Source organism: Bombus terrestris, chromosome 6, assembly GCF_910591885.1.
Source record: "Bombus terrestris chromosome 6, iyBomTerr1.2, whole genome shotgun sequence".
Taxonomy (NCBI): Eukaryota; Metazoa; Arthropoda; class Insecta; order Hymenoptera; family Apidae; genus Bombus; species Bombus terrestris.
Window position 1 is genome coordinate 10,988,281 of NC_063274.1, and position 15,457 is coordinate 11,003,737.

General features: G+C 35.8%; 1 protein-coding gene across 1 annotated transcript in view; it reads left to right on the top strand.

Moving 5' to 3' along the window:
- Positions 1–10,846: 10,846 nt before the first annotated feature.
- The window catches only part of LOC100649534 (torso-like protein), a 34,333-nt gene continuing 29,722 nt past the window's right edge, over positions 10,847–15,457 (top strand). The window contains exons 1-2 of the mRNA XM_003395992.4: positions 10,847–11,028; positions 11,586–11,648. The gene's annotated coding sequence lies outside the window, so the exon portion shown is untranslated. The remainder of the gene's footprint in view (positions 11,029–11,585; positions 11,649–15,457) is intronic.

Sequence of the window (15,457 nt, forward strand, 5' to 3'; positions counted from 1 at the left end):
TTACCGCCCATACCACGATCGCAGAAAATCAACGACCCGTTTCGAGCATTTCCTGCACTCTGCACGAAAATATATTTTGGCACGACAGTGGGAAGTTTTTAAGAATCGAAAAAGTGTCCATGTCTGTTTATTCGATCCTGTTTATTCGATTATAGGTCAACTTAGATATCATGGAATTTTATATGATATTTTTTAAAGTAATGTTATTTCTAAATCGAACATATTGATTAAATTTTGATTACCATGATTAATTCAGTCCTCTTGCACAGGTATAATACTTGCATAACATTAACAAGCTCTGCAATAAAACAAACGAAGAAACGAATTACACGACTATTCTGTATCATTGTGCAAGAAGCTGCTGTTTTTCCAAAAGCTAGCTATCCTTCCAAAAGAATATAGAACGTTATGGTAAGAAATCACGAGAGGAAAGACTAATATTAAGCCACGTTTCTAACATTTTGATTAAAAGTTTGATTCCAACTTTTCCAGCGGAACTCTCATAAATTCCTAACCTATAAACATCTGACGGTAACCTCGCAATATCTAGTGCAACAAATAGCATGAAACGAGAAACGTTCCGCGAGAGAATCGCAACAAAGTAGTAAGTAGATGCGTAATGTCGAAAGAGGGCAGCTTGGCGGCAGTGTATTAAACATCAAAGACAAGAGTAGGAAAGAGAAAGGGAATCTGAATGGTGAGAGGAGGAGGTTGGTAAAAGTGGGCAAGATCGCGCGCGCTTGAAAAGGCATCCATCGGCTCCTCTTTCAGCGCGGTATCGGCGCGGCGATGGAGCGGAGAGCGCGCGTAATCAATCAGTTTCATGGGAGCACGGAGGCCCGGCGCGTTAATGCCTGGTAGAAAACTGAATACACGCGCGGTTACCGCGCTCGCCAGACGAGGATTCGGCCGAGTGCAACGCGCAAGATGAATACGGGACCGACTACGAATGCATGCTTGCACCAGCTACTGTTCGCTGGATAGTTGCCTCAATGCCCGATCCCTGTGTGCACGTGTCTTCGTATATATATGCGGTGTCTCAGAATTATAGGTCAATTGGATTGGTGATGGTAAGGATTGAAAATATAGGAATATTTTTGTCTAAGGAATATGCAATTGATATTGCTTTACTTTCTTAGGAACACAGCTATACGCGCGTTATGGATACGAGTTGATGCGTTTGCTAACGAGCATGACCTGTTTGGAATGAGCAGTTGTTAAGCGTGAAGTAAGAAACGGATTATTGTTTGATGATATATGAAGAATAAGAATATTCTGTTCTTGCATTTTGTTACAGTACTTTTTCAAATGTGATGAGAGAATAGAAAGTAGAATAGTAAGTAGTTAAAAGGTTTCCAACAGTGTTAAAATTGTCAATTCACGAATATTTGGTATCAAATATTGCAAAACTGTAAATTTTGCCGGTATTTAAGGAACAAAAAAGCGGACAGCATACTTTATATATGAAACAATACATACATAATTTCCTATTTCAAATTTCACTGAAATATCATGAAAACGATCCATAAAGTTATATAGTGGATTGCTCATTGGCAAGTGCTCAAAACCTGCGCTCTTGAAGCTTCGTTATTAAAACTTAAAGGCACGTTGTATATAGGCATATATATATATGGCATATATATAGGCATATATATATATGTATATACGTTTATCAGGCAAAAAATGTTATTTACAACTGCTCTTATCAACCCTCACATAATGGACTAGTAGTTCTGAAACACCCTGTATATATGTACATGGTATGTTACGCCACTGACGAACGCATTGTGCCAGCGTAGCGAGTAAACGAGTCACGCTGCGTCACGTTCTGGCCCACCACCGCAGCAGCAGCAGCCCTTCTCCTTTTGTACGAACACCCCGCCGCTTTTCAGCCCGGCCAGAATTACGTTACGCCGCTTTACTATCGGCCAGTTTATATTCGAGGTTTATGCGGACCTCGGCTAGATACACGTGAATAGCGTTTTAATCGAATCGCGCCGCAGCCACGTAATGATATTTACTCCCTTCCTTTACCGTGCACTCCACGTTATAGAACGGGGGAAGACTCCCCCTTTCGCTCTTTCCCCCCCTTTTTTTGATATGTCTTTGTTTTTTGTCCTCCCTTATTTGTTCTCTGTTCAGTTGTTTGTCCGCAGATTGGAAAATTGAAATCTTTTGGCCAGTTCCTTGGCCTTTGGTACCGAATTTTGAATTCTCCAGTTACATTGGATATGATAGATTTGGTGCTTGATTTTTAGATACTTGGATACTGGTTCCTTTTGCACGATCGAACTAATGACTTTAATGAAATTTTACCAGTTATAACTTGCAAAGTATTTATCATTTCATAAATATTCTTGCGTAAGATTAACGAATCTAGTAATAACTTATATAGAAAAACTTATGAAACTTCAAAGAAGAAGTCTATAATTTATAACCTATAACTTGTCAGTTTGCTAATATTATTAGTTGGTAAATTATTGCACAAAACGATCCTGGTGTGATAGTTATAACAGAAGTTACTTTTAATCTGATCACGCTCTCGTCTTCTCACAAATTTTCTATTTTCTAGTTAAATATAGACAAACTATTGTTAATACACGTATTTTTCAAGTTATAACAAATACATATCAAAAACTCCAACAATAGTATGCCAATACACTAACTAATAATAACAACTCTATATGTTTATCTTTCTTACCTGGTTTCAGCAGATAATAATTCTATACGTTTTTCTAACCTCATTTCAGGCACTCAAGACATCAATTCGTTGGCGTACGAAAAGCGAATCGAATTCCGAGTTCGAGGATGGAGAAGATGAAAACTGTCGAAATATTCGCACATGCCTGCTCATAACTTAATGGAGTTGACAAGTCGTCGACGAGGATGATGGACTGCGCTAGATCCAGGGGATTCCTGCAACCCCAACGCGGGGCTAAAAGCGGATTCGCCACGGGCAGCTGCGGCGACGCGACTCCTCTCGCCTTCTAGCTCATTTTCCTCCTCCTTATTTTTCGGGGGAAATCAACTCTCTCGCTTTCTCTCTCGTCCGTGTAATCGGTTTTTCTGTTGTGTCACTTGAACATGGCAGCCTTTGTGCACACGCGTGTTTTACACGAGACCCGTGTCCAGAATTATGCACGGGACGACCCCTCGTCGGAACTTCGAGAAGCGAAAACCACTTTATTATACGCCCGTCGAAATTTTCATTCATACTCGTTTTACTTCGTCATGGTTCCTTAATACCGTTCGATGCTGAAATATAAACGCGAACGTGCGTAACTTATGCGTAATAGGTTCATTGTTTAGTCTATAGAATCTTCCTGGAGTGAAAAGTTAGTCAGGTTTTTAATAGATGATTTAAGAGATAGATGATAATTATTTTTCTAACCTTACTTCGATTACTCAAAGTGTCAGTATAGTATTGTGAGATAGAGACAAACTCTATTAAATTAGTGAAACTACTTTTATGGAATCTGATAAGCGATGGTTTTCACGTGTTCAATTATTTTCTGGTTTGATAAATGATGTCATAACGTATAATAGCGATATTAAAAGATAAAGATGACTTGTATAGATAGTCAACAAAAATTGAACGTGATTTATAATTTTAGGAAGAGGAAATTTAGATCTACCGATATGGAAATGAGTTTTGGTAAATTTATATCCGATGGTAATATATTGTTATCTTAGTTACAGTTGATAAAGTAGAAAATGCGATACAAGTATGCTCACCTGATATACATCTTATTCTAATGGCTATTTTAATGTCATTTCCAACGTTACCGATGCAGCAAAGAATAAGATTAGAATATCAGTAGCGGTTGGAATTAAAACTAAATTTTACGTATCAAACTATGAATAAAGTAGATGGTATAGATAAATAGAAAGGATAGATAAGGATTATCAAGTATTCAATTATCTTTCTATTAATACTACTAATTTATTAATCTTTCCACTTCTCTATTTTTTGTTCTTACTGTTTCTTGTGTGAAAAAGAAGAAGTAACTGTTGAATAAAAATTAAATACAGTTTCTAGGCTTAGGTCTACTGCAATTTTGAACTTACTTTCTAAAGTGTCATTACATACCTTTACATTAACAATTTACACTAACATTTGATGTTACATTATGATTTATATTTCCACTTAAATACCAATAGGTATTCAATATAACCATTTTCCTTTTCCAGAGTCACTTAACCCTTATATATAAGCTTATTGCATATTAATACATTCTTACATTCCATCAACCTGCAAAAAATTCTATGGAAAAAGCAAAAGAATACGTAGTCTTACGCCACCATAAAATGGTCTTGCATATGTATTATTTAATTACAGAACTCTTCGATTAGTACGTGCTTCGCAAAGACAAGATCCAGTCGAGTCATACTCGATGATAAAAGTAAAGCCTAACGCTTGTCTCCAAATTGTATGAGGTAACACCTATGCGACAAGGTGAAACCGATTAAAAGGTGACATTAATCGAGTTACCTCGTGCAGCGAGTGCCTAATCGATCACAGACTTTCAATTTATTACGAAAGCCACGTCGAGGATTGTCGTCTGCATACTTGCGCGTCATTGAACGTTGTAGCGTGAGGAGCACGCTCAAGCGATGATGTTAGAAGACTGCGTTTGTGATAACATTCGATTTCAAGGCCGCGAATGCACTCTCTTACCGATGCTCGTGCAACCGGTTCCTTCGGATTACATCGATAGTCTGGCAAAAGATGCGGCGCTTTCGCGTCACTGTTACTCATAAAGAAAAACGAAATTTCAAGCACATTCAGAGATGTTGTCGAAATGTTATTAATCGAAAACCATACGTGAAAAATATGAAAAGTCGTATTTTGCAGAAGAGTAATTTCAAAATTCAATATATCGTTAAGCAATTCCATACCAAAATTATCTTTCCATTTGATTTTGCGATTAAACAGGTGTCTTTCATCCTCCTGAATGTTTGGCAAACTATAAATTATTTCAACCATAAACTATATATATTTAACAATAAATCAATTATTAATTCCCGTTAATCGTAAATTGCTATTTATCTCGTGGTTTGTTTGATATTCGGAAAAATTTTCTTAAGAAATTATAACTATACTGTGGAAAATTTTCATCACGAACAAACGTGTGAACAAACTGTACATTTATGATCTTTAACAATAAGAATTGTAAAGCAATACATACGTAAGTGTATACACGAATTTCAATTTTTACGTTTAAACGTAGACTTTCTTGATACATTCCCTGCCAAATTGCTAATGCGTTTCGCATAATATATATTAGCATTAAACCGGCCCGGCCTTATTTCACACCGGTTGCTCGGCAAAAGGGCCGAATTCACTTTCACAAAGCCACACGAAGTGAAGTGGAAGACTCCTTTCGAAACGTGGCAACGAAATCCCGTCCCACGCGAGGGCATAACCAGATCATTGCCGATTCCATGGATAAGATCGAGTATAGTTAAATTGTTTCCATCGGCAACGCGATCGTCTTTGTTTAAAAGTCTGAAACATATGTCTGTGAATAACCTGCCTGATGGTGTATCGTGCTGAGACGCGGCTGCTCGTGACTAATGTGACCTTCACCCTTGCCTCGTTTCACCGACTGGTCATTTCTCTTCCAGTGGCCAGCTAACTTCTTGAACTAGCACCGCAGCCGGTCCGGTTGCCAATGTTTAGGTGATGGTATCACGAAGGAAGATTTCTTCGTTGTATCGTTGATACTCTGCCAATTTTTTATCGAATAATTTTTATTATAACGACAAACGAGAGGAGAAACGTCGAATATATTTTTATTTTATTTTATGTATCTTCTTATATATTTTATTTCGTGTATCTTCTTTGTTATTGAATAATCTGTTCTTCCATACTATTCTACGAAACAGCAAATACTTTCTTGCGGATCTTAAGCGCATTTTTAATTCAGTAATAATGAAAGGAAAGAAAAGGAGCAACCTAAGATATTTCTCTGTTAAGTCCTTAATCCTCAAATTTTTTGCTGTATAATTTTTTCTTCTCGAAGCTAATCCTATAACGACGGAACTGTAGACGAATAAGAAATATTTCACAAGATAAAATTAACGTACCTTCCATAAACGATCGGTTTCTTCGTAAATATTAGAACACGTCGCTAATGTAATAAAGACGAAGAAGAGGAACAATGTGAAATATTTTACTTCGACGTGAGATTCCATGCTGGATCTCTAATAGCGTGCAGGTCTCTTGCTAAGCAGTGTTCCTTTTTGTGACTGCTGTTAGGTATGCTGTTAATCTGGTAATACAGCTTTTCAAATAACGTCTTCGCGGTTATTACTGATTACTATCATATACGAGTGAAAGACAAGATGAAATATTTGATGTTCATAGGAGATATAATTTCAGTTTAATGACCGTTTTTCGTTCAATAATTTTTCTTCGATAGTAATTGATGACCGCGGTGTTACAAGCTTTCGCATCGGTGATTGGTACGTGATGAAATTGCGGAAGAAGAGTAAGATGCAATGTTTCGTGTATTTAGCACGTTCTTCGATATACATACACATGTACTTGGCTTGATCGTATATCTTTCGAAATTATCAAAAATTTAAATAAACCGACAATTTCTTGAAACTGAATCGTACAGGAAAAAGAATTAATTGAAGTATTTAATCGAAACTCTATATAGTGATTATATAGTGATTGATTGGATAATAGATATTGGCCTTTGTAATAGGCTTTTATATAATCCTTTGATTTCAAACAAACGCTATATCTTGAGAACATTATTATATGTAACTTTATGGACTATGCTAACAACTAACCTTGTTTCAAATGATAATTTAATTATCATCTTATAGAATGAATTATGGATTACACTCATACTGAATAAGAATGGTTTATTGAAAATATCACGATCTTTAATACGCTAGTATTTCCGGATAAATCTCAAGAGAAAATTTCGCTTGCTCGTTGTTCTCATTCTCTAATTGTACGATTTGTAAAAGTTGTTCAAAATTGAACTAAATGCGAACTGTAGCAAATTACAATTAATTAATACCCGTATTGTTTTATATCCTTCGTAAACATCATAAATTACAACAAATTCAACGTAAAGCCTCGTATATCTTGAAACGCGAAGTATCCCACAAAAGCATAAGATGCTGCACCAAGCTCCAAAGGCACAGTGGAAAAAGAGAAACGAAAAAGAGTCTGAGGATCACGTAACGTCGTTATTCAACGTTATTCAACTCGATTAAACGTGTTCCTTTGCACCAAACCACCCAGTTAATTCGCACGATATCCATAGTCATTTCTTTTCCGGCTGGTCGCGGTATCAGAACTTTCACGCTCGAAATGTTGGCTGGCCATTGCGAAATCAGATGATATTTACAGAAACGTGTCGGTTTTTCGCTTGTTCGCTTTATAAACTGATTATATCGTAGAAATTGTAAGGAACGATGACGCCGACACAACAGCCAACTGCCGGAAGAATTGCAGCTGGTGTACGTGTCGTTGGATGGGTCGTTAGTATTCTTCAAGGTCGCGATCGTTGGATGCTCGGAATACATAGGACGTTTATAGAGGCGAGATAGGCCTCGAGCGTGGGCGTATCTCACTGCTATGCGCATCTTAATTAGATACGTGTATCGGGCATTGTGGCTCGTGTAAGGAACCCGAGTGTGTCAGCTATTTTTGGCCAATAAATTGAACTTTCCTCGCATCACAATGCCGCATACAAATAAAAATACGCTCCACGGGACTGCTTTGCAAGTGGAGGAATTTTGATGAAGTTTACGAGAAATGGTTTTAAGGTTGCATTGTATAGTGTACGAACAATGACTCACGAAAAAGGTTTGGATACTTGTAGAAACTTTGAACGTGCGCTGTGTACTGTATAAAATATTTGGAATTTTATTAGCACTGTAATCAGATACAATTATGACTAAAATTCGATATGGTTTTTAATTTCTGCATCGGTAAGTAGGTTTAGTTTACCGTAAAATGTTAATGCAATATTTTGCTGTAGCAATTTTTAAGGCACTTGCATAAAGATTACAGTCTTTATCTGAGTATTGAAATTCCCGAATATTTGAAATATATCAGTCGTCGGACTGGATTTCTCGCGCATTAAGATCCTCGTAATTACATAGACGTAGATACTTTCACAGTCAGAAGGATTGACATAATTAACTGTCTCGACGAGACTTCTGTTGTCAACAGAATAGGAATCCCTTTCACCGATTATTTGTGCGCTTATGTAATTCAGCACGAAATATTGGAACGACAAATTTTCTCGGAAAAATTAACGTTTGACAGGGAAGATTGAATAAACAAGGTAACTTGCGATTCAAGCGTTAGGAAAATTAATATATAAACTAATTTCGATTAATAATATCGACGAACTCTCTGTGAACTTAATATTTCCTATACATCTCGTATAAAAATCGGAGTCAATTATCAAACTTACTAGAAAATAATCCCTAGACGTCAAAACGAGCTGCAGTATCCTTTCTCAAGTCAATTGTCTAAACGAGCAGCAAACTAGCGAGGAGGTGACTAGATGAAAAGATCGTTGATTCCATTTAGAATGAACGTGAGACCGGAAATAAGGGCCGAAGGTGCCGCGAACTAGGCTTCATTGTTATCAAAGAAACGACAGGAAGAGGAGCCATCGTAAGAAAGAAGCTTACGCATAATGAGGAAAATCAGATCGGCTGGTTATGAAATACGAGATCGTTTACCAACGTTGTCTTGCAACAGACTCGATGAAGTTTCAAAAGTGAAACGATTACCACATTTCTTATTCCCTGTTTTGTCGTGTGCATATTTACATCGTTTTTGTGTCACCTCGATTGCTACGGTAACACTCTTTCAACGCGTTATCGGTTCAAAATGCTTTGCAAATACATTTTTCTTCTATTTGTATTTAGTTTTCATATTCAATCGATGTGTAACATACGCGAAACGCAAACTGCGTTGTTTCCTTCTGAAAATAAATATAAACAATCTATCAACTTATAAAAGTTAATAAATTATTTTCATTGAAATTTTGTACAATTTTTTTGAATAATACGTATTTTCTAGACATATTACAATGAGATAATAGAAAATTATTTCGATTTTATATCGGGTGAAAATCTGGTATTTCGTTTATATACCGTAAAAGCTTTTATGTAAAATATAACGAAACGTATTCGAGCTTTTATTGTCTTACGCGATACTTACCTTCGATATTATCCTTTTGTCGACACAGACACCTTGAATGCGTAATAGGAAACGATCTTAACATACTCGAATCTTAGTCATACATCTCCCGTTTAACGTCACAAAGATTTCATACATTTTAATCTTGAAAATCGATCAATTATCATAAATGAATTGGCCATCAGTAAAACATAAAACACGTTATCCTTGAATCTCGCTTATCCGATCTTCTAATTAAAATCTCCTTTTCCTTGAATATAAATATGAATATCAATATGGATTAAATGCCATCATTATCCACTATCTAGCGTGTATCTCTGACTGAAAAAGGAAACGTGTCATAAACACACCAACTCGATCGCGTTTATTCGTTACATTCAAACGCATAATATCCTGAAGCATCTACAAGTTGCATATTTATGCCCACAATGACGTTTATGTATCCCTCTTTTCTGAATTTATGTAATCAGTCCGTTTTCCTCGTATGTTTTTTCCGACCAGACGGCCATAAATAACGCGTCTTGTCCTTCTTATTTTCATCCTCATCTTCGACATAAATCGGCGATGGACACAGATTTTCCACCTGCTATAAAACTCGTTCTTCCCTGCGGTGCAGCGTTCAAGCGACACAAAATAGAAGCCACTAAGGACACGTACGATTCTGTGCCACCTAAGGATCCATATTATTCAGACAAGAATCGAAAAAAGGAAAAAAGACGAGGATGCATCTTATCTGTCGTTTACCACCCATCGCGAGACTGGAACCTTCGTTCCTTCCCTCCCCGTTAGCCCAACTAGTCCACTTAGTGATCAATGTGTGCGTGAACGATCGTTTATTATCGTTTTATGTATGCAGGATGTTGTATGCAGTAGTGCCTTATTAACTGACCGCAAGGTGGAAATGAATTTCGTTAATTGATACAAGGCTTAAGACATGCAATACTTAAAAGCAAGAATTCTATATGGACGTGAAAGACGATAAAGGTATTGTAAGTGATATTAGATTTAATCTAAGATACTACGGAGATTATAACGTCAGAATTGTATGTAAAGAGTTGAATGTTAGAACTTGGGACAAGCGAAATGGAAGAAATAGAAAATTAAGGAAATTATGAAAATGAAGAAAAGTAAATCTTTCAGCAAGTCGTTATCGGATAGAAAACTTAAAGCAAGAAATTACTAATTGGTCAATCAATTAACAGATAAGAATTTCTTTCTTTCAGCATTCCATACTAATACCGTTGTATTGACACATATCCTCATTTTCCAATGAAATATTTTCATGGCATTAAATCTCTTTTAGTCATTTGAAAGAATATTATGTACTATGAAATGATATCAAACTTTATATATTTGAACGCTGTACAAATACTTTCTGTATTTTCTATTATGACAAGTTAAGAAATATGTATAATTTTATGCAGTAAGTACAACATCCTCGTCTTAATAAATACTGTACTTTTAGAATTAATTCTTATGTTAAAATTGACGATTTACTTTTTTAACAAATCCACGATACAATGCTCTGCTATACGAAGTCCCTTCTAAGAGATGGCAGGGATAGCTATGGTCAGCTGGCAAGGCAGAATTCCGGCCAGTTAGCAAGGCACTTACTATACACAGGCGCGCGCGCGCATTCACCGGTGATCGTTCGCTCACAGCGAGTAGATACGAAATAGCGGCCGCAGTCGCGAAGGCTCGCTGCTCACGGTGAGATCGTGGTACGTCGGGATCGTCAACGGAGAACGGCGTCGATCGTGATCGATCGATCGATCGTTGTCGGTGGTGAACGCGGCGATTCCCAACGTGACAAGAAGAACGAACGGAAAGACACGCCACACGTGAGAATACATCGTTCAGGATCAGAACACGAAAAAGACAGATAGATAGATAGATAGATAGAGAGAAAGAGAAAGCGAGAGAGAGTGAGAGAGAGAGAGAGAGAGAGAGAGAGACTGGTGATTTCGTTTTTTATCGATCGATTGCCCTCAAAGATTCGCAACATCGATCGATGGTCACATTCACAACGACCGATTCAGAGCGCGGGAAATAAAAGACCGCGTAAACTGCCGGTACGATCCTGCGCAATGACAACGTCTTATCCGCGCACAAACTATTAATATTTCTAACAAATTGCATGTATGAATTTGAAGAAAGTAAGTGGTAATTGGTTTGAATTTAATTGGAGACTGAGTGACATTGAGTGATCAAGTTTGATCGTTGATGTAATACATTATCAAAGTAAGGTTAAGCGGATGTTTGTCATTTGGTACGAGATAGAATAACTCAAAGTGCACGAGGAGTGTGTCTGAAAGAACCACAGTGGTGATTTAGTAGTGAGAAACGACGAGTCTCGTTGAAAGAAATGCTGATACGTTCTGTTGGTGGATCTATATAGTTGCGGCAAGATTGGAAGAGTAACTGCGAACAAAGAGAGATGGAGAATCCTTAAGACATCCAGGTGAGCCTATCAATTGCTCTTTTTTAAGTCTATGCAGGTGTTGCAGTTTTATCGATTTAACGTCAATATTTTGTAAGAGGAGACTTGACTGCTCGGTCGAAGTAATCGAAGTAAGTCGATGCGCGATAATATCGACGGATAAGGTCGAGACCAAGAACTTTTCTTGCATAATAATTTATCGATTACAATACATAATATGTATTAGTAGATTGACAGGTTAGCAATTATTGTAGACATCTTTTTTACAATCTAATCATTTTTTATCAAATAGAATAATGAATTTATAATTTGCCAACTTGACTTGTGAAATTTCATTTGCGTTATTACTAAACAATGTTAACGGCATGCAAGGATACTTATTAATAGTTGTAATTTGGAACGTGGCTTCTTTTGTTAGTAATGTTAGTAGAATTGTGCAAGATGATCCTGATCATTATATAGAATATAGAATAATTATATAGAATATAGAATTCATGGAAATGTTTTTTATGAGACTGATTATTTCTTAACAGGTAGGTGGGAAATTTAATTACAGCTTCTTTGCTTTATGAGAGTTCATTGTTATCGTCACATAAATAGTTTGGTCATCAGATACCCAGTCGCCTCTGCGGCGCCATGAATGAGAATTTGAGGGTTTCGTGTCTTTTTATTTCATACTCATGTCCTGATCCATCTTTCGTGCACCTTGTTGCTTTTAGCATCGGGGTAAGGTCGGCTCTTGAAACGTATCCAATGTTCGGTCGTTTTCATGAAAATTCAATTGAGCAGTATCTTATTCAAATAAGGAAATGAAAGAAAGAAAGGGGACGAAGAAAAATATTCTGTATATGTAATATTGAATATGCTCAGTCGTGAGAATCAATGGTTGAAAAAACACGTGCTGCTTACAATGCATGTTTTCAAACTCACTATGTATACAAAACGATATTTTATTTTGTTAGATATTCTGACGTATAGTTTTGAAAATGATCAAGATAAACAAAATTTATGATAATATCATTCCATATATCTTATGTAAAGTAAATCTGAATAGTTGAATAATGTTTTAAAGTTCTGATAGCACTTTCATATAATTATGTTTGTGATTCATACACATTCATACACACGCATAGATATTTTAACGATCTTTCTAGAAATCTTTTATAGCTTTTATTGATTTTCTCGATGTATTATTGATGGAACAATTTATGTTAGTAAGCATATGATTTCTATTTAACGAAACAAAAACTTCACTATATATTTATATACATGTATAATTTAATTATTAGTTTAACTAAATTACGACACAAGCCAAAGATAATTATTAACATTGCTTACGCATCAAATACAACTACTTACACATATGCCAACCAAAACTTTAGAATCAGTAAAGTATATAGTTCTCTATAATCAAATGTATCGCTGTTCTCCTGCCAACTTTCGTATTAATTCGTCAATTGCATCAAGTGCCAACTACTATTATAAACCTGCTGTCCTTCAATTAATTTAACTCTAGAAAATTGTTTAAACTAATCTAAAGTCATCAAGTTTCTTCTGAAAAAATCCCAACATCCCTTGCAAGCTGTAGTTAAAAATTTTCTACTACAAATTAGTATTACTATCTACAAACTATCTACAAATATAGACATTACACGTTATAAATACAATAACATAACATTAACCTATATTTAGACTCGCACGTATGTCTGTAATGATATAAAAATCACTTTCAACGAACACCAAACGATTTCTTCATACATTTCGAGCTCATGGAACCGATCTGTCAGCCACTTGGTAAAGTAGGTCTCCATTCAGGAAGTGAACTTACCGTCGAAATGAAGGTGCACATGTATACACGAGCTGCACGTGAGTCTACTGTTCGAACATTGCGTATCGACTTACCTAATGCGTTATTTAACCTCTCGCTACGCTAAACGTTGGATTACATTCCGCGAGACCATCGGATTGCGTTCCGAAATTCTATCCGAATTGTTCGCGATGACCGATGCTCGAATGGCGAATCAATAGCTGTGGAATCGATTGCAAAAAGCTCGTCTATTAGGTTCGTTTTGATGCACCGTTAGCATTGACTAAAACCGTTAATCTGCGATGCGCGCGAACCTTGTCGTATTTAAAATAATAGCAGTAGCCTCGCTACGTTTCTTGATTCACTTTCGCTTTTCTCACTCAATCGTGTCGTCCTGTTAATGAAAAATTTCTTAAATTTGGAGAATGTATGAGATAACTGTTACCGATACTCGTGAATTTCTGCTCAATTTTATGTTGAAATTTTCCTTGAAATATCGCAAGACTTTTGATTGTTGAAACAAGAATGAGATTCAGATATGTGCATAAAGGGCTAATTCACAGGAACAATATAAGGAGGTGAGAACGTGATAGTCGATCAGGGTTGGATTTTTCAATAATCGTTTTATTACGTAGTACAGAGAAATTCTATTCATACGGAAATTTAATTTTTATTACTGTTGCAAATAAATATGAATTATGTACAGTATTTGAACGTTCTATGTGTATGTTTATGGCAGCGGAGAAAAAGCCTAAAGCTTAATATTATGGAAAGTTTATTATAGAGAATTGTTTATTAATCTTACAATGTTTTCTTTTGTTTCGTATTTTTACATGTCTTTCTGTTTTATCTGCGATAATTAGAAAATTCTGAGAATTATTTCGTGTTTAATAGAGACAGTACGTTTCGAGTACAGTCGTTTGTGAAATTGTATACTATTATTCGAAAGAATGAGCCGCCAAATATCTAGGAATAATTAGCTACTAAGCTGAAGACCTCAGAGCCCACTGAAAGTTGTATTGCGACAACGTAGCCTTGGACTCGTTGTACTTAGGGGATTAACGGACTCATTCTCTGGCTGATTTCTATGTTTTCGTGCAATTGTAAAAGAATTTCGATGTTATGAATGACAACATTTAAACGTTAGAGATTTTTCTTTATAACAATATAATAATAATAATAATATAGTAATATATTATGCTACGTATATCAATGCTGCAAACTTCGCATCTTATTAATTAATAAAAATTATTAAATTATTTAAATGTAATGCTTATGTATATATGATTTTTGTCGAATAATGTTTCATATAGTAAGAACTCTCTCGTAGAATAGTGATTGCTAGAGTAATCATATCTGACAAGAATAATGTCTGGAAAGTTTGCAAGTAAGTCATTAATAATTTCGATTGCTTTCGATTTTCAAATAACAGTGGGGTACTTCGAACTCCGCTTGAGCACATGTGTTTAACACGTGCAAAAACAAGGCTTTTGATTTGAGCAGTAATATACAGATGTCTGGATTTACATGGAAGTTGCAAGGTAGATTAATAGCTCAACAGACTGTGCGAGTAAAATAGATCTTATGAAGAAAGGACAGGATGGGGATAAGCATTCCTTGGATGAAATTGAGCTTGAAATATAATGAAAAACGAGTGGAAATAAATCTTATGACTTATAGACAAATCTTACACTAATTTGCTCACAAAATATATGATAATTTTAACATTGAACGTTCAAAGATTTTTACATTTATCGCAATGAATCTGAATGTATAATAATTTAAGTTCAATTTTTTGTAATATCTCATTCAGTATCGTCTGATCGGAAATTGCACGATATGTGAAATAATTTTGGAATAAAGGTCAACATTTTCGAAATTGTACAAGGATATCTCTGCTGTCATTCGATAGGTGAATCGGATATGTTGGTCAAGGTAAATGTCCGCAAATCTTTAACTTCTAACTAAAATAATATTCCAAAGACGTATCATCTCTAGATCATCGGATTTATAAATTAAATAA